Source organism: Anomaloglossus baeobatrachus, unplaced genomic scaffold (genome assembly GCF_048569485.1).
Source record: "Anomaloglossus baeobatrachus isolate aAnoBae1 unplaced genomic scaffold, aAnoBae1.hap1 Scaffold_60, whole genome shotgun sequence".
NCBI lineage: Eukaryota > Metazoa > Chordata > Amphibia > Anura > Aromobatidae > Anomaloglossus > Anomaloglossus baeobatrachus.
In genome coordinates, this window is record NW_027444964.1 from 809,180 (window position 1) to 833,721 (window position 24,542).

A 24,542-nucleotide genomic window follows, 5' to 3' on the forward strand; every position below is an offset into this window, starting at 1 on the left:
TACAGAGCGGTGGTGCAATGCAGGTACGACTGGATCAGTGGGTATGGAGCGGTGGTGCGATGCAGGAACCGGCTCAGTGGGTAAGGAGGGCTGCTGGGACACCGGGAGCGTGACAGTACCCCCCCTTGAAGCCCCCCTCCCCGCGGCCGGGACATGTAGGCGCGCCGAAGAGGGGCAGCAACGTACTTCCGGGACAACCAGGACCGAGCCTCGGGACCGCAATCCACCCAATCGACCAGGAAGGACTGCCTACCCCGGACCGTTTTCATGGCCACTATGTCCCGTATCGGAGAACCCAAGTCAGCGGCAACGGAGGCAACGGATAGGGGAAGACAGTCAGAAGCAGGACTGGAGTCGTGGGTGACCGGTTCGGGCGTCTCGGACCGGGTACAGGATAGTGTGTCATCCTCAGTAGCAGGGGGCATCAAAGTCTCAAGTGCCAGGGATGGTGGCACGACGCTGGACTGCGTCGACTCTGCTACTGGGTCCGGTGGCACCACAGGCACAAGTGCCAGGAGCTGTGGTACACCGCTGGACTGCGTCGTCGCCTCTTCTTCTTCCGGCGGCATAGCAGGTTCAGGTGACAGGGGCCGAGGAACGGGCTGTAGGCAGTGGTCATGACACCAGGACCCCCAGCGAGTAATAGCGCCAGAGAGCCAACTAATGGCAGGGTCATGGAGTTGAAGCCAGGGTAGGCCCAACAGGAGCTCAGGAGCCATCCTCGGGATCACATAGAAGGTGATGGTCTCAGTATGCAAAGTGCCAACCTGGAGTCTCACTGGTTCAGTGGTATATCGGACAGGTTCGTATAGCAGTTTGCCGTCCACGGAGGCGAACCAGAGGGGCTTGGCAAGCGGGATCACAGGTACCTGGTATCGGTCCACTGCAGACTGGTGTATGAAATTAGCCGCTGCCCCAGAATCAATGTGGGCCTCTGCTGTGAACCTGGTCTTCTTCGTCGTCACCTGGACAGTCTGTGTAAGTGGAACGGAGGGGATTCCGGTGCCAAGGGTAGCGGTTCCCACCATCCCTTGGGCCTGGGGTCTACCAGGTTTCTCAGGGCATGTCCGAAGCATGTGTGACCCGTCTCCACAATAGAAGCACAGGCCCAGGGCGAGCCGTTCTGCACGGCGTTGCTTGGCTTGGTTCAGTCGGTCGATTTGCATGGGTTCCGGAAACATGTCACAGGAAGGCAGGGGCAAAGGAGCGGTAGGCCTCTGCGGGGACAAGGCGTGACAGGGTGGTCGCTTCTCCCGGAATACCTCTTTGGTTCGTTCCTGGAAACGGAGGTCAATCCGGGTGGCTAAGGATATTAAAGCGTCCAAGGTGCGTGGAACGTCACGGCCAGCAAGCTCGTCTTTGACGCGGCCAGAGAGTCCTTCCCAAAAGGCCGCCGTCAAGGCCTCATTGTTCCAGCCCAGCTCAGAGGCGAGCGTGCGGAACTGGATGGCGTATTGGCCGACGGTCAGGGTCCCTTGGCGTAGCCGGAGGAGCGAAGAGGTCACTGTGGTGGTACGTCCGGGTTCATCGAATGTACTTCGGAAAGCGTGCAAGAATTCCCGGATGTTAGTGGTCATTGGATCCTCATTCTCCCACAGGGGGTTAATCCAGGCTAGAGCTTCGCCTTCCAAGTGTGACATCAGGAACGCCACTTTAGCCTGGTCTGAGACAAACAAATGAGGAAGCAACTTGAAATGCAGGGAGCACTGATTCAAGAAGCCGCGGCAGGACTTGGGATCCCCTGCATAGCGAGGCGGAGCAGCGAGGCGAAGTTGCGAGGCCGTGGCGGAAACTGGTTCGGAGCCGGAGACTGGTTGCTGCGTGGACTCAGACGAGGCAGCGGTCTGCAGTGTATATAACCGGTGGTCCATGGACGCCAGGAATTTCAGCATCCGGTGTAAGGTGTCACGCTGTTGCACCAGTTCCTGGCGTAGTTCGGCCAGCTCAGATGTTTGTGCTCCAGCGGGATCCATGGCCTGATCAAACTGTCAGGACCGTGAGGACTGATGGGCCCAGGAGGTGGATCCACTGGACCGAGTATCCCACCGGGGGGCAGGGTACACGGCAGCCAGAGCACTGGCGTGGCAGGGACAGGTATAACCAGGTCAGCAGAGTCACAGAGTTCTTCAGGACGGTAAGGAAACAGGCACAGGTACCAGGGAGCAAAGACAAGGAGTCTACAGGACACGGCACCAGGGGGCCTGAGCACCTAGCTCAAAAGACAAAGCTTCCAGACACGTTGATCAGGCAACGCCCCTATGGAAGGGCCAGTCTTATATATCCAGCACAGCCGTAGGTCACTTCCTGCTTCAGGTGTGCTGGGTCCATAAAACCAGGAGAGTGGGCGCGGCCTGGTCCTATACAGAGGCATGAGGCTAATACTCAGAGTCAGACTCATGAGACCAGGAGCAGGACACAGGAGAGCACGAGCGGGAGCGGCAGCCATGACCGGTGGACACGTGGAGTGGATCAGTGGGTAAGGAGCAGTGCAATGACGGTGAGGCCGGATCAGTGGGTACGGAGCGGTGGTGCGATGCAGGTGCGACTGGATCAGTGGGTACAGAGCGGTGGTGCAATGCAGGTACGACTGGATCAGTGGGTATGGAGCGGTGGTGCGATGCAGGAACCGGCTCAGTGGGTAAGGAGGGCTGCTGGGACACCGGGAGCGTGACATTAACCCGATGTATACTGTAGCAAGGAGAGCAAGGAGCCAGCGCTAAGCAGTGTGCGCGGCTCCCTGCTCTCTGCACTGTGACATGTAGCTGCAGTACACATCGGGTTAATTAACCCGATGTGTACTGTACCTAGGAGAGCAAAGAGCAAGCGCTAAGCGCGGCTCCCTGCTCTCTGCACATGTAGCACAGCGACGTTATGATCGCTGCTGCGTCGCTGTGTTTGACAGCTAAGCAGCGATCATAACAGCGACTTACAAGGTCGCTGTTACGTCACAGAAAATGGTGACGTAACAGCGACGTCGTTGTCGCTGTCGCTTAGTGTGAACCCAGCTTAAGACCTGCACTAGGGAGAGTCCCTAGCCACCGCCCCCCTGCTAACATTTCACATAACACTTTCTTCACTACAGCTTCTATACTAAAAGGAAGACGGCCGGCACACGAGACAGACAGAGGGACATTGAAACTCTCAGCCTGTCCTCTGCTCTGCAGTTCTCGGCCCTCCTGTGGACGTCCCTGGTCTCCAGCAGCTCCGCGCCTCAGGCTCCTACCTCTGGCCTCGGCAAGGCACCTCCTCCTCTTCAGACGGGGACTCGGACCAGGGGGCCCCCGTCGCTCTTCTGGCCTCAGGAACGATCTTCCCCTATGATCTCCCGCTGCCACCAGGAATTTCAAATCCCTGGGCCGGTGCCGCGCTTTTACGGCGACGCCGACTAGATGACGTACTCTTCCTCTTCGTGGCTGCTCTGTCCGGCGCTGAACAATGACGCGCCTCCGCAGCCAGGATGGGCGGGGATGCTCCGGCTTCCGCTTTTTCCTCATTCTCACCGACTGCCGCTGGAAGGACGCTGCGCCGCCTTCTTTCCGGGATATCCGCTGTCAGCGCTGCCATCTCTTCTGGGTCGGTAAGCTGGATAACCGCGGCGTCACGATCCTCAGCTTCTCCAACTTCTGCTGGCTGCCTAGACGCCTCCAGGCATTGTCTCAGCAAGGCTTCTCCACTGTCCTCGCTCGCCCTCTTCATCCGGTCTTGCAGCAGGCTTTCCATCAGCTGTTCTTCTTTGATCTTCAGAAATTCTGACAGCCAGCTGATGGAGAGCCCCTTCTTTTATTTACAAATTTCCCGCACTTTTCTAACAGCTGACCAATCAGCTGTTAGAAAAAACGGGTGCGCAGAACCAGCCTAAACTGGTTTAACCAGTCTCCTCATGACAGAACACAGCTGTTCTTAACCCTTCACTCACCACACATATAGTGAACATAAAAACCTTTATTCAATAATAATGGCCATTCCATTGTATATATAACCAGGCCTGTGCCATCATGCATTCGCACGGCATACTAGCTACCGTGCTCTAAACAGAGAGCCAGATGGATTAATTGGGGACAATAGAGCTAGTACACAGGCATTTTTTAGGGGAAAGAGAGTCCAACTTATAAGAAACAAGCAAATTAATTGGTTTCATTTAATCCTGTAGGTGATTTAGTTTCTAATAGTGTAATCCATTTGCATTCTTGCTGTAATAGTTTCTTATTTATATTGCCGCCTCGAATCCCTCTGGACACATGTTCAATCCCCCTTACATTAAAGGTACAGGGATCACTATCATGTTTTAATTTGAAATGTCAAGGGATTGTTTTCAATTCCTCCAAATTGGAGATGGTTGTTGCAGCTACAATGTCGCGTACGTGTTTCCTTGTCCTGACTCTTAGTTGGCGTGATGTCAGCCCAATATAAATTAGGCCACAAGCACACATCGCATAGTATATCACCTGCGTGGTGGAGCAGGTGATATACTGGCGAATTTCAAATTCTTTGTCTCCCCTGATGACCTAAAGGTCACACACATATTGGCGCATGCCCTACTTCCACCACAGGGGTAACACCCCTTAACCAGTGACCCTATGTCAAAGGGCGTATTGGTAGTCGCCACGTAGTGGCTTCTAACCAATATATCTTTGAGATTTTTGCTTCTCCTATAGGTCATCTGGAGGTAATCTAGTATATACTTTTTCAGGATTGGTTCGGTCTGGAGAACTGGCCAATGGCGCTGCAAACTTCTTTTCACCTCTTCACATTGTGAATTATATGTTGTGATGAATCTGACATTATTGTTGTCCTTGGATACTCCATTGGAGGACTGGAGTAAAGTTTCTCATGTGAACTTCTTCGCCCTATTATACCCTTCCTTTATGGATCTGTTGCTGTACTCTCATGACTGAAATCTCTTTCTCAATATATCAGCTTGAAATTTCTGTGGGGTTGAGCAAATCCGCTTCGTTCTCATAAACTGCCCAACTGGGATAGATTTGATAGTGACGCAATGGTGGCTAGACTCTGCATGCAACAGGGAATTGATTGCGGTGGGCTTCCTGAATAAGTCTGACTGTAGCTGTCGGTTGCTGTCAATATCGATCTTGATGTCCAGGAAGTCCACCACCTCCCTGCTACACACATAGGTCCGCCTGATGTTAAAATCATTCACATTGAGTTGGCCCATGAACTGCCTAAGCCCATCCTCACTGCCTTGCCAAATAAATAAAATATCGTCAATGTATCATGGCCAGAGGGGTATATGGTCTACAGCCCACGCGTCCTCGCCCCCCCCGCAAACCACTTTCCCAAAACCCAAGAAAGAGGTTTGCAAATGAAGGCGCACAGGCTGCCCCCTTTGCAGTACCCCTCCGCTGTAGATAAAATTGCTCTTTAAAGGAAAAAAAATTATGCGATAGGATGAACTCAAGCAGCCCAAGGACCAACTCACATGTGGGACCATCCCAGTTGCTGTTCACGAAAAAGAAGCGGGCCGCCTCCAACCCCTGCTGATGATCAATGCAAGTATAGAGTGACTCTATATCTGCAGTCACGAGGTACATATCATCCTCCAAATGTATCCCGTTAATTCTGGTTAATACGTACGTGGTGTCACGGACGTATGATGGGAGAGCTTCTGCCAGTGGTTGCAAACAAAAATCCACAAATTTGCACACCGGGTCATAAAGGCCTTCCAATCCAGACACGATAGGTCTGCCCGGGTGTTCGGTGGCATTTTTGTGGATTTTAGGGATGAAGTAAGTGGTTGGTGTCTTAGGGTATTTAAATATTAGACCGTCATAGATTTTTTTTTTTAGGGATAATGCCCTGCAATATAGTATCAGACCTAATTCAGCAGAATATGATGACATAGGATTTGTGGATAATTTTATATATGTGATTCTATCCCTCAACTGTTTCTGTGCCTCCTTCTCATACATCTTTTTGGGCCATAGGACAACGTTTCCCCCTTTGTCGGCTGGTTTGATGACAAGGTCATCGAGCGACTGTAATTCACAAAGTGCCGTTCGATCTCCCTGAGTAAGGTTGTCACTCAGTCATGCAGTAGAGATCCTCTTGAGATTATGGATAACCAGATCAGTGAAGATCTCCACCGCAGGAGATGCCGACATCGCGGGAAATGTTACCGATCTGGGATATAAATGCCTGGGGTATTTACCTTGGGTCGTTCCATCCTGCTCGTCCAACAAAAAATTCAAATTTCTCCAGGCTTCTTCTATTATAGAGTCTGACATGGTCGTATGGTCATCGCTGTTTTTATAATGCAGCTTTTTAAGAATAAATTTCCTTGATAAAAGATTAACATCTTTTATAGCTGTGAAAAGATTAAAGCCATTAGTGGGTGCAAAGGTTAGCCCCCTCCCCTCTCAAACAACTTTTTTTTTTATTATAAGTCAATACATGTTCTGATAAGTTAATCACCTGTAATTTGTTCGTATCATTTTTCTTGTGACCCTTCCTATATGATCCCGAGGGCATGCTTTTACTAGAGTTGTTCTGTCTCTTGTCCGTGGATCGCAAGGTCATGCCACTCCCAGACCCTGATTCTTGGTTCGTTGAACTTCATTGGACGTGCAGGAAGCAAACGACCCTGATCTTGATCCAGCGTTCTTCCATTTACCCCGCTGTCTCCTATGCCATCTATAGATGTTATTTTGGTTGTGATCCATAGTATCTCTCTGAAACTTTTTGATTTTAACATCGCTTACCTCTTTTTCCCACTTAATGGATTCATCTTCAATCTCAGAATTTAGTCTTACCAGCGCATCACTGGATAGGCCATCCTGTAGCTTTTTCTGTATTTGTTCAATTTCTGTATCCATGTCACTGACTGTTTATTTAGTTGTACTAGCAGCTCCATGAACTCTCTAGAGCAGGTGGTAGCCGCCTGTTCCCACCTATTCCTAAATTAATCATCCGGCTCCTTGAAGGCTGGAAAGACCTGCACTATAAAGGGTGCTTTACACGCTGCGATATCACTAACGATTTATCGTCGGGGTCATGGTGTTTGTGAAGCACATCCGGCATCGTTAGCGACATCGCAGCGTGTAACATGTACGAGCGACCTTCAACGATTGCAAAAGTGGTAAAAATTGTTGGTTTTGGAGAGGTCGTCCAAACACCAAATATTGTTGTCAGGTGAGTAACGAGGTTGTTTGTCATTCCTGCGGCAGCACACATCGCTATGTGTGACACCGCAGGAACGAGGAAACTCACCGTATCAGCGTCCCACCGGCAATGAGGAAGGAAGGAGGTGGGCGGGATGTTCGGCCCGCTCATCTCCGCCCCTCCTCTACTATTGGGCGCTATGACGCCAAATGAACCGCCCCCTTAGAAAGGAGGCGGTTCGCTGGTCACAGCGACGTCGCTAGGCAGGTAAGTACGTGTGACGGGTGTAAGCGATGTTGTGCGACATGGGCAGCGATTTGCCCGTGTTGCATTACCGACGGGGGTGGGTACAATCGCTAGCGATATCGATACCGATATCGCAGAGTGTAAAGTGCCCTTAAGTTTCCGTGGTATGACGTTTTTCTCCAGATATTTTTCTAAAAATGCCCTATTCCACCAGATTCTGGTTCTCTTGCACAGCAACTCCTTATATCGATCTATACTATTTTGCATCTCTCCACTGCTTTCCGTAGACACCAATATGGGCTCATCACTGAACACTGCGTTCATTTTTGAAAGCAATTAACTTTTCTCTGACTTCATAATCCATTTTATTCTTATTACTGGATGCTGTGAAAAACACAGAAATAATTATTAGCGACAAATTGGCGCCATTGGCCAGTGGCCAGTTCTCCAGACCAAACCAATCCTAAAAAAGTATATACTAGATACCCCTGTGGTGGATGTAGGGCATGCACCAATATGTGCAGGACTAAGAACTTTAGGTCATCATGGGGAGACAAAGAATTTGAAAGCCGCCAGTATCGACACGATCCACCACGCAGGTGATATACTATGCGATGTGTGGTTGTGGCCACATTTTTATATGGGGCTGATATCACGCCAACTAAGAGTCAGGACAAGGGAACACGTACGCGACATTGTCGCTTCAAAAACCATCTCCAATTTGGAGGAATTGAAAATGATCCCTCGACATTTCAAATTAAAACATGATAGTGATCCCTGTACCTTTTAAGGTAAGGGGGATTGAACATGTGTCCGTAGGGATTCGAGGCGGCAATATAAATAAGAAACTATTACAGCAAGAATACAAATGGATTACACTATTGGAAACTATGGGATTGAATGAAACCAATTCATTTGCTTGTTTCTTATAAGTTGGACTCTCTTTCCCCTAAAAAAATGCCTGTGTACTAGCTCTATAGTCCCCAATTAATCCATCTGGCTCTCTGCGCAGCAACGATCATTTATGCAATTTAGTACATTATATTTGATTGATCTCTTCCACTGTTTTCCTGTATTGTTTTTAATCAGTTTTAATTAGTGTATTTGTTTACAGTATACTTCTACCAACTCTAAGGATCACCTTGTATGTGAAGAACCCACTCTAATGGATTAATATTCCTGACGTGGATATTCTCTGCATATTGCACGACCTGATGCATGTTATGAATTACCATATGTCTCAATCGTTATGTCAGGCATACTTGGAATTTATAAATTTATAGGTTTCCATGACCATTTGGTCGCTTCAACTTTGCATATCATGCATAGTGATTAGCAAGTAAGCAAGCGCATATTATAGTGCAGCATATGGGAATGTGACGTAAGTTGCTTACTGCAGTCTGGTGCGCGTGCCCGCTGTCCTCCACCTGCCCGCTGTCATTAGGGCTGTGTATGTGCACTGGCTTCTATAGCCACTGCGCATGTGCTGGCACCGTTGACGAGCGGCGCTTCCCCGTTGGGGTCAGTGGACAGTAGCGCGCATGCGCCGGCGTCAGACTGCAAGCGACGGCCATTAAGCAAACACATCATATAAGGATTAAACACATAAATTTGGCCATGATTAATACACCGAGGCGATAACACAATAGTATCCCTCGGGGGTAATGCCAACTCCGAAAGGCATATCAAAAGAGGAGGAAAGGAGATAAGGCACAATTATGATTGAAAATATTAAGTTTTTATTGGTAAAGGTTAAAAGAACAAATACAAAACAGTACAAAAAGACATACAGAATATGGAATCGGTCACCAAGGGTGTGGAAAGGAGAAATGTTCCTTTATAAAATAGTCTTTAAGGAGGTTTACTCTTGCCTTCAGAACCAGCCCCATATACCACCAGGTAATGCAACAAGCTCTTTTGAATTTAATGCAAGGTGCCTTCTACTCTCCTGCACACTCTTTCTGCCTTTGGTATTTTCCACTACTCAGTGCGTTTATTAGTATTTCAGCCATTAGGCAGAGTTGTGGCTGCTGAGATTACCATTTAGTCCTGTTTCTATAGTGATGAGATATAATATTTACTACAGAATTTTACTATCATTCTCTCACTATTATATGTGAAATTCACGTGTTGAGTCCTTGGGTATGGACCCATCAATGATGGGGATACCAGCATTTGGGAACATACAGGTCTATACCGATGAATTTTGAGTGCACATGTACACTTTATTAGTCAGCCCACAGGTCCAATGAAGGTCTGCACTGACGCAATTCCGGAACTATATATATATATATATATATATATATATATATATATATATATATATTTACAGCCAGCCTTTGCACTTTACTTACACCGCGACCATCATCTTGTAAATTTCGACAGCCCTATTACTGTTACCTCTGTTATTATCTACATCCAAATCCAAAGGAATAGCCAATTAGGCTTTATCTGTTCACTATACTCCTAGGGTTTGTATAATTTAACCCAACTTACAGCGTGTTAACCCTCTGCATCCTTGTGTGTTTTGTACACTGTATAACGTTGCTTACCGAAACTTGGGGGTTTCACTCGCTTGCAGCGGTATTAGGTAGCTTAGGCAACACAGGTATCACTGTCTCTTATAAAACCCAGCAGTTTATTTAATAGACTCAACATAAACTGCTCAACAAAATGTAACAAAGCCTCTCCTGGCTTAAAGGAAAATATAACATACCGTGGGCTTCCAGTCCAATTAAATGTCCATAGTGGAGTCTCCACACTCTGGCTCCTGCCAGCGAACACCACTCACTGTGGTTCCTTCCTGCAGCCTCCAGTCGGGCTGCAGTCTTTTCCCCAGTCCTCACCTGGACTGATTTCCAGAAGTCTCTCTCCAGTCTTCACACAGACTGAGACCTCCAGCACACAATCTCCATGTGCAGCACACAATCTCCATGTGCAGCACACAATCTCCATGTGCAGCACACAATCTCCATGTGCAGCACACAATCTCCATGTGCAGCACACAATCTCCATGTGCAGCACACTCAGACTTTTTTCTGTCTCTAAAACTAACAGTCTCTTAAACCCAACCGGACACACCCACAGGTGGAGGTATGTGATTCTCCAGCCCTGTCCATCACGCCGGCCATAGTTTAAAGGGAAGCTAACCCTTAATTACAACCCAAGTCCTGTGAAACTACAGGTCCCACAGTCACATCTTCAGTTCAATAGGGCAGGGAATCCTTCTCCACTGCAACACATAGCGACCATCCACAACATTGGTGGTCGCTACCTCACAACTGTAACACTACATTTTTAATGTGTTTTTGTATGTCTATCACTTACTGCAGGGGTGGGGAACCTTTTTACTGGCAGGGGCAATTTAGAATTTCGTACTAACCTTTGGGGGCCGCACAACATTATCAACCTGAAAAATAACCCTGCTATATTTGGTCAAACAATTAATTAACTCACCCCTACTGTGGAGGCAGGAGCTGCTTCTCTTTGGTGCAATTGTGATGTTTGGTGATATTGATCATCTTGTTTCTCACAGCTGCTTTTCCAGGTTTGTCTCTGTCTGGAGATGCTGGGGGCATAAACATCACAGGAGGGGCAGGGGTGCATAAATTACAGGAGACACTGGGAGTTTATATCACAGGAGGGGCTGGGGCATATACATCAGTAGGGGGCATGGACAGCCCTGGCGGTGGCACAGACATGACTGGGGACAGGGACAGCACTGGGTGGCAGCACGGACTGCACTGGGTGGCAGCACGGACTGCACTGGGTGGCAGCACGGACTGCACTGGGTGGCAGCATGGACAGCACTAGGTGGCATCACTAGGGAGACAGACAGGTCTGGGGGAACATAGACATCAACAAGAGGGCACAGACTGGGGGGCATAGAAAGCAGTGGGAGGGTACAGACAGCAGTAGCGAGTTAAGAGCACTGGGAGGTACACAGTACTGAGGGGTGGCACACAGCACTGGGGAGCATGGATAGCATAAGGGGGGCACAGACAGCACTTACCGTGGCATGGACAGCACTGGGGGCAGCATGGACAGCATTAGGTGGGGCGGACAGCACTGGGGGGGCATAGACATCACCCAGGGGGTACAGACAGCACTAGGGGGGCACGGACAGCAGTGAGGGGTTACACCGTGCTTAGGGGGTACACACTGTACTAGGGAGTACACAGCACTGGGGTGTACACAGCATTAGGGGGTACACACAGCATTAGGGGATACACACAGCACAAGGGAATACACACAGCATTAGGTGGTACACACTGTACTAGGAGGTACACAACACTGGGGGGGTACACACTGTACTAGGAGGTACACAGCACTGGGGGGTACACACAGCACGAGGGGGTACACAGCACTGGGGGTACACACTGTACTAGGAGGTACACAGCACTTGGGGGTACACACAGCATAAGGGGGTACACAGCATTAGGAGGTACACACAGCATTAAGGGGTACACACAGCATTAGGGGGTACTCACTGTACTAGGGGGTACACACAGCACTAGGGGGTACACACAGCACTAGGGGGTACACACAGCACTAGGGGATACACACAGCATTAGGGAGTACACACAGCATTGGGGGGTACACAGCACGAGGGGGTACACACAGCACTAGGGGGTACACAGCACTGAGCGGGGGGGGGCAGCGATTGGTTGAGTACTCACAGCGAGGGGGACGGGGGGAATCACACACACAGCACAGTTTTGGGAGGCTGGTAAACCTGCTGCAGCTTTTCTGTGACTTTTATCGCAGCGTGCTGCTTGCTCCGTCCACCAGAGCACACTAGCACAGGCTGGGGATAAGCCTAGAATGGGTAAAGGAAAAGGGATTCTTCAGCTCACCTGTTGCCCGGACTGGTAGACCTTGCGGGTGCCTCGGATCCGCCGGTAAGTCCCGACCGGTTTGTGGAAGAAGGCAGAGAAGAAAAGGATGATCCGGCACTGATTCTTCTTTAAGATAAAATCTCCGTAATCTTTATTGGAAATATTAAAAGCATCGTGAAGGCCAAGGTATAAATCAATACATGGAAACTTTGCACGTTTCGGACTACACCATAAAAACAGAAAGAGTCCTTAATCATAAGTGTTCCATGTATACCACAACGTTACTAAAATAGACTGACCCGCTGGATGGGCGGAAGGGAGGGGCGGGATGTCATGATTGCATGAAAAAACAGGTGAACATCGCCGTGCATATGGACAAAAGGAACACCATACTGGGTCAATATAATCCTTAGTAAATAGTGCGTGATAAACCATAAAACATTCATTCATATGTTAATAATCATTTCAATAGAGGAGCTGACCTGAAATTGCAATAGGGCTGCAAATACAAGCCCCTATATATTCATAAGAATAGAAACGAAAAATTTCATGATACAGATAGAGCTAAAAATGAAATTAGATTATGTGGGTTAGTTACCAAAGGACCCAACCCTAGGTTGATAAGTAAATTATATGGAGATCACAAGTTAAATAAAATATAAATTTATAAGGTTCTCAACAATATTTGCAAAGTATATCAAAAAGCAGCTCCTCCAGTGAAAAACAGGGGGGGGGGGGGGGGGACATGTTCAATATAAATAAGCAAGCTCCAATATGTGCATATCGTCTGACAATAAAAAGACCATCAAAAAATATATATATACATCAGGATGAAACATGTGTGGAGCTTGACTGAAGGAATGCTCATTACAATATGTCCGAATTATGGTATCCGTGCAGGAATGGATGAATTTCATCAAAGAATGACTAGAACAAACACATAAGCATAAAAGCACATCATTGAATGTCAGAAAACGGATCAGAAATTATTCTATATCTATCGATCTAAAAAATAAATCGCAAATCGGAGCGATAGTTAAAGCCACCTGGGTATCTTGTATTTAGCTTCAAAATCCATTTTGCCTCTGCCAAAAGCAGGGCTTGGAACCAGTCCCCCCCACGAGGGGGTCTGGGAACAGACTCTATACCCGTGATCACTAAGGAAGAAAAATCCGCTGAATGACATTCAATGTAGTGCCTGGTCAGAACAGATAAGGAGCGTTTCTTCACCAATGCAACATAGCTTAAGGAGGTCCTGTCATGAGCTGCTGAAGGTATGCGGACGTGCTCAGAGATCCTGGTTCTAAGTGCTCTAGAGGTGCAGCCGACATAGCCCTTGCGGCATAGTGTGCACGTTGCCACATAGACCACATGTGCAGAAGCACAATTAATAAACGATCGAATTACAAAGCTTTCTCCATTATTCCCTAATAGGGATTTGGTATTGTGCATGAACCTGCAAAGGCCACATCGGCCGGACCCACATTTATAAGACCCAGAGACACTGAGCCAGGTTCTGTTACATTTCTTAGATGTGAACATGCTGGGTGCCACAAGGTTCCCAATGGTACGAGCTCTCTTGGCTACTATATTGACCCCCGGCTGAAGAACTGAATTTAGTATGAGGTCCTGACGTAAAAGGGGGATAAAACGCTGGATGGTCTGTTTAATTTGAAAAAAATCAGTGCTAAATGGTGTTGAAAAAGTCACACGATTTCTAGATACTGAGGAAACAGGGCGATCTTCCAACCGATTGGTTCTGGTCCTATTCTCAACAATAGAAGAGGCCCTGTTCAAAGTCCGATCAGGATACCCCCTCCCACTGAGTCTCTCTCTAATGCGGACAGCTTCACAACGATAGGAAGCTTCAGATGAGCATAAACGCTTCGCTCGTAAGAGCTCACCCACAGGTAAATTCTGTAAGGTGTGGGGCATGTGACAGCTACTCGCATGGAGAGAGGTATTGCCACAAATAGGCTTCCTATACAGAACAGAATGAATGGAACCAGTCAAGGGGTCGCCAGATAGCAGGATGTCCAGGAAGGGAGCTGAGTCCATATATAGGTTCATGGTAAATCTCAAATTGAGAGGGTTGTTGTTAAAATGTGCATTGACGGCTTCCATGGCCTCCTGGGGGGTACCAAAATCTCCTGTATTACATATCAAAACTTGATCATCAATATATCTTGCATACCAAATAATGGTATGCAACAATGGATTATCACTTGTATAGATATATTTCTCTTCCCAGTAGGCCATGTAAATATTAGCCAATGCACATGAAAAACTTGCCCCCATAGGACAACCGGCTATCTGGAGATAAAATGTTAAGTTAAACTGGAAAAAATTGTGGGTCAACAGAAAACCTGTTGTCATGAGAATGAATTCTTTGAGGACATCGTCAAATGAGCTGTATTTATTTAGATGAAAATCCAGAGCCTGTAAGGCTTCCATATACGGTATGCTAGGATATAATGAGACCACGTCGCTTATTATCCAAAAAGAACCACTCGTCCAGGACATCTTCTCCAAATCCTGTAAGAGACTCTTTGTGTCTCTAATATGACCAATAGTACGTTTCATGAGCGGCTGGATATAATGATCTAGCCAGTCACTCAGATTGCTGGTTAGAGACCCAGTGCTGGCTACTATGGGTCTCAATGGGGGAGGGAAAGTGCCCTTATGGACCTTGGGAAGGCCTTGAAAAATGAGACACACCAGAGAGTCGACAAAAAGATATTCGTGGACCTTTTCATTAAGAACTCCCCATTGAAAACCTTGTGAGAAGAGGACCCGTAACTTGGAGGAAAAATCAGATGTGGGATCGCAAGGCAATTGCCTGTAAGTGGATTTATCACTCAATATGGTATTAATCTCTCTTTCATACAGTTTGCTGTCCAGCACTACTACTGAGCCCCCCTTGTCCGCCCCCCGGACCACAATGTGACTATTGTCCTTCAGATCTTTAAGTGCTCTTCTTTCAGAGGATGACAAATTGTCCTGAATCCGGGGTTTCATCAAGAGTATATTTCTGACCTCCGATTCTATAAGGTCCTGGAACGTGTCCATAACAGGAACCCTGGAGGCAATAGGATAAAAACTCGGGTTCTTATTGACAAAAGGAGAAGGTTCAGATATACCCGTACAGGTGTCACTTAGTTCTTGTAAGTGCGTAACCGCAATCTGTTCCCTCAAATTCCAAAATAGGGGGACATGAGTAGAATTGTTGGTCGGAGGATCAGGTGAGTTGGGCCTATCAGTATTGTCCGCATCAGTATTGGAAAAATGTCTTTTTATTGTGAGATTCCTGACAAACCTATTAACATCTCTAAGAGTCTGGAAAAGATCAGCCCTATTATTAGGGGCAAAATTCCACGAAAAGGTCCACGAATATCTTTTTGTTGACTCTCCGGTGTGTCCCATTTTTCAAGGCCTTCCCAAGGTCCATAAGGGCACTTTCCCTCCCCCATTGAGACCCATAGTAGCCAGCACTGGGTCTCTAACCAGCAATCTGAGTGACTGGCTAGATCATTATATCCAGCCGCTCATGAAACGTACTATTGGTCATATTAGAGACACAAAGAGTCTCTTACAGGATTTGGAGAAGATGTCCTGGACGAGTGGTTCTTTTTGGATAATGAGCGACGTGGTCTCATTATATCCTAGCATACCGCATAGGGAAGCCTTACAGGCTCTGGATTTTCATCTAAATAAATACAGCTCATTTGACGATGTCCTCAAAGAATTCATTCTCATGACAACAGGTTTTCTGTTGACCCACAATTTTTTCCAGTTTATTGGTACATTTTATCTCCAGATAGCCGGTTGTCCTATGGGGGCAAGTTTTTCATGTGCATTGGCTAATATTTACATGGCCTACTGGGAAGAGCAATATATCTATACAAGTGATAATCCATTGTTGCATACCATTATTTGGTATGCAAGATATATTGATGATCAAGTTTTGATATGTAATACAGGAGATTTTGGTACCCCCCAGGAGGCCATGGAAGCCGCCAATGCACATTTTAACAACAACCCTCTCAATTTGAGATTTACCATGAACCTATATGTGGACTCAGCTCCCTTCCTGGACATCCTGCTATCTGGCGACCCCTTGACTGGTTCCATTCATTCTGTTCTGTATAGGAAGCCCATTTGTGGCAATACCTCTCTCCATGCGAGTAGCTGTCACATGCCCCACACCTTACAGAATTTACCTGTGGGTGAGCTCTTACGAGCTAAGCGTTTATGCTCATCTGAAGCTTCCTATCGTTGTGAAGCTGTCCGCATTAGAGAGAGACTCAGTAGGACGGGGTATCCTGATCGGACTTTGAACAGGGCCTCTTCTATTGTTGCGAATAGGACCAGAACCAATCGGTTGGAAGATCGCTGTTACGGGGGGCTGTCTGCTAATAAAACCTAAAGGAATATCAGATAGTCAGGGTCCACCGTGCAAAGACTCTGCTGCAGACTATGGCAGAGTGCAATACCTCTGTTAAACTCACAGAGGAATATAATTAGTAAATAAGGCAATTCCTCCCTTACTTGGAGGGTGTGTGGAATGGTCTCTGTTAATGATCACAGAGACAAAAGCAGTGAGTGTGAAATGGCACCTACCTAGGTCCGTTCCTCTAGTGGTGCAAGGAGACGGACAGCAGCGTAAGCCGCACAAAGCTCCTACCTGCGTTCGCTCCACTAGTGTGCGAGGACACGAACCACTAGATATGGCACCTGCCTAGGTCCGCTCTTCTAGTGGTGCAAAAGAGACGGACAGCAGCGTAAGCCGCACAAAGCTCCTACCTGCGTTCGCTCCACTAGTGTGCGAGGACACAAACCACTAGATATGGCACCTGCCTAGGTCCGCTCTTCTAGTGGTGCAAAAGAGACGGACAGCAGCATAAGCCGCACAAAGCTCCTACCTCTGTTCGCTCCCCTAGTGTGCGAGGATACGAACAACTGCCAGACGCAGTAAAAGGAATGTTACCCTAGCGGCAACGTCCACCTACGAGTAGAATCACAAGGCCCAGCCAGACCATGTGCCTCAGGCACCTGCCTATGTCCGCTACCCTAAGAGGTAAGGATACGGACTGCAGCCGAAGCTGTAAGGTATAAGAACGCTACCCTGCCGGTAGCGCTCACCTAGCATAGACAGAGAGATGCCTAGAGGAACGTGCACAGAGCGTCTACTCTCATGCATGAACCAAGAGGACTGAGCGCCATGCGGCGTGCGTCAGGGTCTTATATAGACTCTGTGCCTCATCCAAGATGGAGGACACCAGAGCCAATCCGCTGCCAGATCGACAGGAATGACGTCACGCTGGCCTATCACCGAGCAAAGCGTCACAAGCACATGACCAGCGACCAATCGGCATAGAAGGTGTCAGAGACATGTAACCACGTGTCACAAGCACATGACCAGCGGCCAATCGGCATAGAAGGTGTCAGAGACATGTGACCTCATGTCAGCGATGATGTCACCCGCACATGTGCAATGGCTCCAAGATAGGACTTAGTCTCCAGCGCTTGCACATGTGCAGTAGCAAGAAATCTGGACATAGTCTCCAGTGCTCGCACATGTGCAGTAGCAAGAAATCTGGACATAGACTCCAGTGCCACAGCAACCGTAACAGTACCTCCCCCTCAAGGGCCCCCCTCCCGGCGACGCAGGTAATCGGCAACTAAGTCGGGAGCATGGACAGGCTCCTCAGGCTCCCAAGAGCGATGTTCCGGGCCGTAGCCCTCCCAATCTATCAAGAAGAACCTGCGCCCTCTAAACATCTTAGAGCCAACTATGGCTTGTACCTCATAGCTAGAGCGAGAGGAATCAGAGGCAGGAGAGTGCACTTCACGAGCGTGAGGTAAAATTGCCGGCTTTAGCAATGAAACATGGAATTTGTCATGGATCCTAAGATGGACGGGTAACTTCAATTGGTAGACTACAGGATTTACCTGTCGAAGAACCTCATAAGGACCCAGGAAGCGAGGAGCAAATTTGACAGAGCTCACTCTAAGTTTCACGTGTTTTGCAGAGAGCCACACAAAGTCCCCTGGAGAAAAGACAGGAGCCGGGCGACGAAACCGATCGGACACCGTCTTCATACGGTCCTTAGCTGCGTCGATCGACTATTGAGTCCGATCCCAAACCTCTCTGGCATTAGTTGCCCAGTCGGCCACAAGAGGAGGAGGTGCAGCAGCGGGAAACGGTACCGGTACCCTAGGGTGTTGCCCATTATTGAGTACGAACGGTGTCTGCCCAGTGGCCTCAGCCAGCGAATTGTTAAGGGCAAATTCTGCCCAGGGTAGGAGGGAGGACCAGTTATCGTGGTTCTCAGCAACAAAGTGTCGAAGGTATATAATCATGGATTGATTGGTACGCTCAACCAAACCATTGGTCTCCGGATGGTATGCCGAAGAGAGATTCAACTCAATTTGCAGAAGGCTACAAAGATCTCGCCAGAAACGGGAAGCAAATTGCGGGCCTCTATCACAAATGATATGATCTGGCATCCCGTGAAGCCTAAAGACATGCTTGAGGAATAGTTTGGCTAGTACCCTAGAAGATGGGATTCTCGATAACGGTACGAGATGAACCATCCGGGAGAAATGGTTCGTAATGACCCACACAAATCTATGTCCCTGTGAACACGGAAGATCACCCACAAAGTCCATGCCTACCACCTCCCATGGTCTATCTGGCACTGGTAAAGGATGCAAGAGCCCAGCCGGTCTCTGCCATAACGGACGGTTGCGAGCACACGAGTAGCAGGAACCGACATATATCTTGACGTGGCTGGCTAAGTGTGGCCACCAATACCACCTCTCGAGTAACTCTCGTGTCCGTCTAATACCAAAATGCCCACCCACCTTTGAGGTATGGGCCCACGACAGTATATCATTCTGTCGATCCGGCGGAACAAAGGTCTTGCCCAGTGGGATTTGGTCTAACGTCACAGGGGAGAGCGTATGAAAAACGCTGGAGGGAAGGATAAGACGAGGTTCGTCAATCTCTTCCTGGGTAGAAACCATAGAGCGAGACAGGGCGTCTCCCTTGTTATTCTTACTCCCAGACAGATAGTTGATGGAGAAGTGAAAGCGGGAGAAAAACAAGGACCAGCGGGCTTGGCGAGGATTCAGACGCTGAGCGGTTTGTAAGTACGTCAGATTCTTATGGTCTGTATAGACCTGGAAAGGATGTTTCGCTCCTTCCAGCAAGTCACGCCACTCCTCCAAGGCTAATCTCAGGGCGAGCAGTTCCCTATCCCCAATGGTATAGTTTCTCTCTGCCGGTGAAAAGGTTTTAGCAAAGAAGAAACACGGCCTTTTTCTACCTGCACCGTTCTTTTGATACAAGACCGCACCAGCACCCACTGAAGAGGCATCAACCTCCAAGAGGAAGGGCTTATTCTCATCGGGTCTTTGAAGAACGGGAGCAGTTGAAAAGTGTCTTTTTACTGCCTCAAAAGCCTCGGATGTCTCAGTAGACCAGACTTTTGGATTAGCACCTTTCTTAGTCAAGGCCACCAAAGGGGCCACCAAAGTAGAGAAATGGGGTATGAACTGCCTGTAATAATTTATGAATCCTAAGAAGCGTTGCACCGCCTTTAAGGAATGAGGTTCGGACCATTCCAGGACAGCAGAGAGCTTCGCAGGATCCATAGCCAGACCCTCTTGTGAGATAATGTAGCCCAAAAAAGGCAAGGATGACTGCTCGAATACACATTTTTCGAGTTTAGCAAACAAAGAGTGCTCCCTTAAACGGGAAAGGACACGAACGACATCCTGACGATGAGTCTCCAGATCAGGAGAAAAAATCAGGATGTCGTCCAGATACACCACGACGGAGGATAACAGTAAATCCCTGAACACATCATTTACGAAGTCCTGAAATACTGCGGGTGCATTACATAAACCAAATGGCATGACGAGGTATTCATAGTGACCGTCTCGGGTGTTAAAAGCGGTCTTCCATTCGTCACCCTCTCGAATTCGTACCAAGTTATACGCACCCCGCAGATCCAACTTCGTAAAAACCTGAGCTCCCCTCAGTCTGTCAAAGAGCTCTGAAATTAAAGGAAACGGGTATTTGTTCTTTATCGTGATTGCGTTGAGACCCCTGTAATCTATGCAGGGACGCAAATCACCCTCTTTCTTCCGAACAAAGAAAAACCCAGCTCCCGCGGGAGAGACAGACTTCCGAATGAACCCCTTCTCTAAACTCTCTCTTATATAGGTCGACATGGCCTCAGACTCAGGTATTGACAGGGGGTAAACCCTGCCCTTAGGTGGAATCGAACCTGGGATAAGGTCTATGGCACAGTCATACGGCCTATTGGGTGGAAGAACCTCAGCACCCTGTTTGGAGAACACGTCAGCGAAATCCAAATAGGGTGTAGGTATGGGAGAGAGATCAGTTGATGCAACTGCCACGACCTTAGGTGGTAAGGGAAGACATCAGGACTGACATTTCGAACCCCAACTAATAATGCTGTTGGACTCCCAGTCAATTAGAGGAGCATGAGTCCGAAGCCATGGGAGACCCAGAAGGACGTCGTCTATACCCTCAGGCAAAACAAGAAATGAAATCTCCTCTATGTGACCCTGAGACAGGGAAAGGCGCAAGGGAATTGTCCTCAATGTAATGGAGTCAGACAACATAGTCCCATTAACAACACGGACAGGAATAGGCGCCTCTAACGTGATAGAGGGAATATTGTGCCTCTTTACAAATCCTGAGGACACAAAAGTCCTGTCAGCTCCGGAATCCACAAAAGCCATAATAGGCCATGTATTCTCAGAGAATGAGAGCTGACCTGGGATACTACACTTAGAGGGTGCAGAAGACATCTCTAGTAACCCCCCTCTAATGGTTACTAGGCCTGGGAGTTTCCCTGACGGCTAGGACACTTGTTGGCATAGTGCCCAGCCTGACGACATACGTAACATATAGGAGGACCAGACTTGCGTAGTCTGGAGGACGTATGACCTAACTCCATAGGAGTGGGAGATGTTTCAGATGCTGAGGAAGATGGTAGTGGACCCTCAACAACTGGTATAGCCCGAAGCTTAGGGCGTGAGGAAGAGACCTCGAGTCTACGTTCCCTATGGCGTACGTCGATCCTCGTTGCTACTGTGATCAAGTCCTCCAGAGAAGCAGGGACCTCACGAGTAGCAAGAGCATCCTTGACATAGCCTGCCAACCCTCTCCAGAAGATAGGAATCAACACCTTCTCTGGCCAATCTAGTTCTCCCACCAGAGTTCTAAAAGCAATGGCATAAGAACTAGTGGATAACGAACCCTGAGACAGATCTAACAGTCTCAGAGCCGCATCATGGGTAACCTGCGGACCCATGAATACCGCCTTAAGAGCATCAAGAAAGTCTTGATGTCTCAGAGTAACCACATCAGAGCGCTCCCATAGGGGAGTCGCCCATTCTAAGACTTTGCCCTGAAGTAAGGAGATGATAAAGCCTACTCTGGACCTCTCCGTAGAGAAGCGAGAAGAGTTGACCTCTAGGTGTATCTGACACTGACTAATGAAACCACAACATGATCTGGCATCGCCAGAATATCTGTTTGGCAGAGCAAGTCGAGGATCATGTGCAGATGTCACCATGGTCTGAGGTTTATCCTCTATACTCTTGAGCCGCGACTAAAGTACTTGTATGTAACGGTGTAACTGCTGATATTCTGCCATAACTGCCAGACCCTTGGCTCAGTCCTAATGTTACGGGGGGCTGTCTGATAATAAAACCTAAAGGAATATCAGACAGTCAGGGTCCACCGTGCAAAGACTCTGCTGCAGACTATGGCAGAGTGCAATACCTCTGTTAAACTCACAGAGGAATATAATTAGTAAATAAGGCAATTCCTCCCTTACTTGGAGGGTGTGTGGAATGGTCTCTGTTAATGATCACAGAGACAAAAGCAGTGAGTGTGAAATGGCACCTACCTAGGTCCGTTCCTCTAGTGGTGCCAGGAGACGGACAGCAGCGTAAGCCGCACAAAGCTCCTACCTGCGTTCGCTCCACTAGTGTGCGAGGACACGAACCACTAGATATGGCACCTGCCTAGGTCCGCTCTTCTAGTGGTGCAAAAGAGACGGACAGCAGCGTAAGCCGCACAAAGCTCCTACCTGCGTTCGCTCCACTAGTGTGCGAGGACACGAACCACTAGATATGGCACCTGCCTAGGTCCGCTCTTCTAGTGGTGCAAAAGAGACGGACAGCAGCATAAGCCGCACAAAGCTCCTACCTCTGTTCGCTCCCCTAGTGTGCGAGGATACGAACAACTGCCAGACGCAGTAAAAGGAAAGTTACCCTAGCGGCAACGTCCACCTACGAGTAGAATCACAAGGCCCAGCCAGACCATGTGCCTCAGGCACCTGCCTATGTCCGCTCCCCTAAGAGGTAAGGATACGGACTGCAGCCGAAGCTGTAAGGTATAAGAACGCTACCCTGCCGGTAGCGCTCACCTAGCATAGACAGAGAGATGCCTAGAGGAACGTGCACAGAGCGTCTACTCTCATGCTTGAACCAAGAGGACTGAGCGCCATGCGGCGTGCGTCAGGGTCTTATATAGACTCTGTGCCTCATCCAAGATGGAGGACACCAGAGCCAATCCGCTGCCAGAACGACAGGAATGACGTCACGCTGGCCTATAACTGAGCAAAGCGTCACAAGCACATGACCAGCGACCAATCGACATAGAAGGTGTCAGAGACATGTGACCACGTGTCACAAGCACATGACCAGCGGCCAATCGGCATAGAAGGTGTCAGAGACATGTGACCTCGTGTCAGCGATGATGTCACCTGCACATGTGCAATGGCTCCAAGATAGGACTTAGTCTCCAGCGCTTGCACATGTGCAGTAGCAAGAAATCTGGACATAGTCTCCAGTGCTCGCACATGTGCAGTAGCAAGAAATCTGGACATAGACTCCAGTGCCACAGCAACCGTAACAATCGCCCTGTTTCCTCAGTATCTAGAAATCGTGTGACTTTTTCAACACTATTTAGCACTGATTTTTTCAAATTAAACAGACCATCCAGCGTTTTATCCCCCTTTTACGTCAGGACCCCATACTAAATTCAGTTCTTCAGCCGGGGGTCAATATAGTAGCCAAGAGAGCTCGTATCATTGGGAACCTTATGGCACCCAGCATGTTCACATCTAAGAAATGTAACAGAACCTGGCTCAGTGTCTCTGGGTCTTATAAATGTGGGTCCGGCCGATGTGGCCTTTGCAGGTTCATGCACAATACCAAATCCCTATTAGGGAATAATGGGGAAAGCTTTGTAATTCGATCATTTATTAATTGTGCTTCTGCACATGTGGTCTATGTGGCAACAGGCACACTATGCCGCAAGGGCTATGTCGGCTGCACCTCTAGAGCACTTAGAACCAGGATCTCTGAGCACGTCCGCATACCTTCAGCAGCTCATGACAGGACCTCCTTAAGCTATGTTGCATTGGTGAAGAAACGCTCCTTATCTGTTCTGACCAGGCACTACATTGAATGTCATTCAGCGGATTTTTCTTCCTTAGTGATCACGGGTATAGAGTCTGTTCCCAGACCCCCTCGTGGGGGGGACTGGTTCCAAGCCCTGCTTTTGGCAGAGGCAAAATGGATTTTGAAGCTAAATACAAGATACCCAGGTGGCTTTAACTATCGCTCCGATTTGCGATTTATTTTTTAGATCGATAGATATAGAATAATTTCTGATCCGTTTTCTGACATTCAATGAGGTGCTTTTATGCTTATGTGTTTGTTCTAGTCATTCTTTGATGAAATTCATCCATTCCTGCACGGATGCCATAATTCGGACATATTGTAATGAGCATTCCTTCAGTCAAGCTCCACACATGCTTCATCCTGATGTATATATATTTTTTTTTTATGGTCTTTTTATCGTCAGACGATATGCACATATTGGAGCTTGCTTATTTATATTGAACATGTCCTCTTCCCCCCCCTTTTTTTCACTGGAGGAGCTGCTTTTTGATATACTTTGCAAATATTGTTGAGAACCTTATAAATTTACATTTTATTTACCTTGTGATCTCCATATAATTTACTTATCAACCTAGGGTTGGGTCCTTTGGTAACTAACCCACATAATCTAATTTCATTTTTAGCTCTATCTGTATCATGAAATTTTTCGTTTCTATTCTTATGAATATATAGGGGCTTGTATTTGCAGCCCTATTGCAATTTCAGGTCAGCTCCTCTATTGAAATGATTATTAATATATGAATGAATGTTTTATGGTTTATCACGCACTATTTACTAAGGATTATATTGACCCAGTATGGTGTTCCTTTTGTCCATATGCATGGC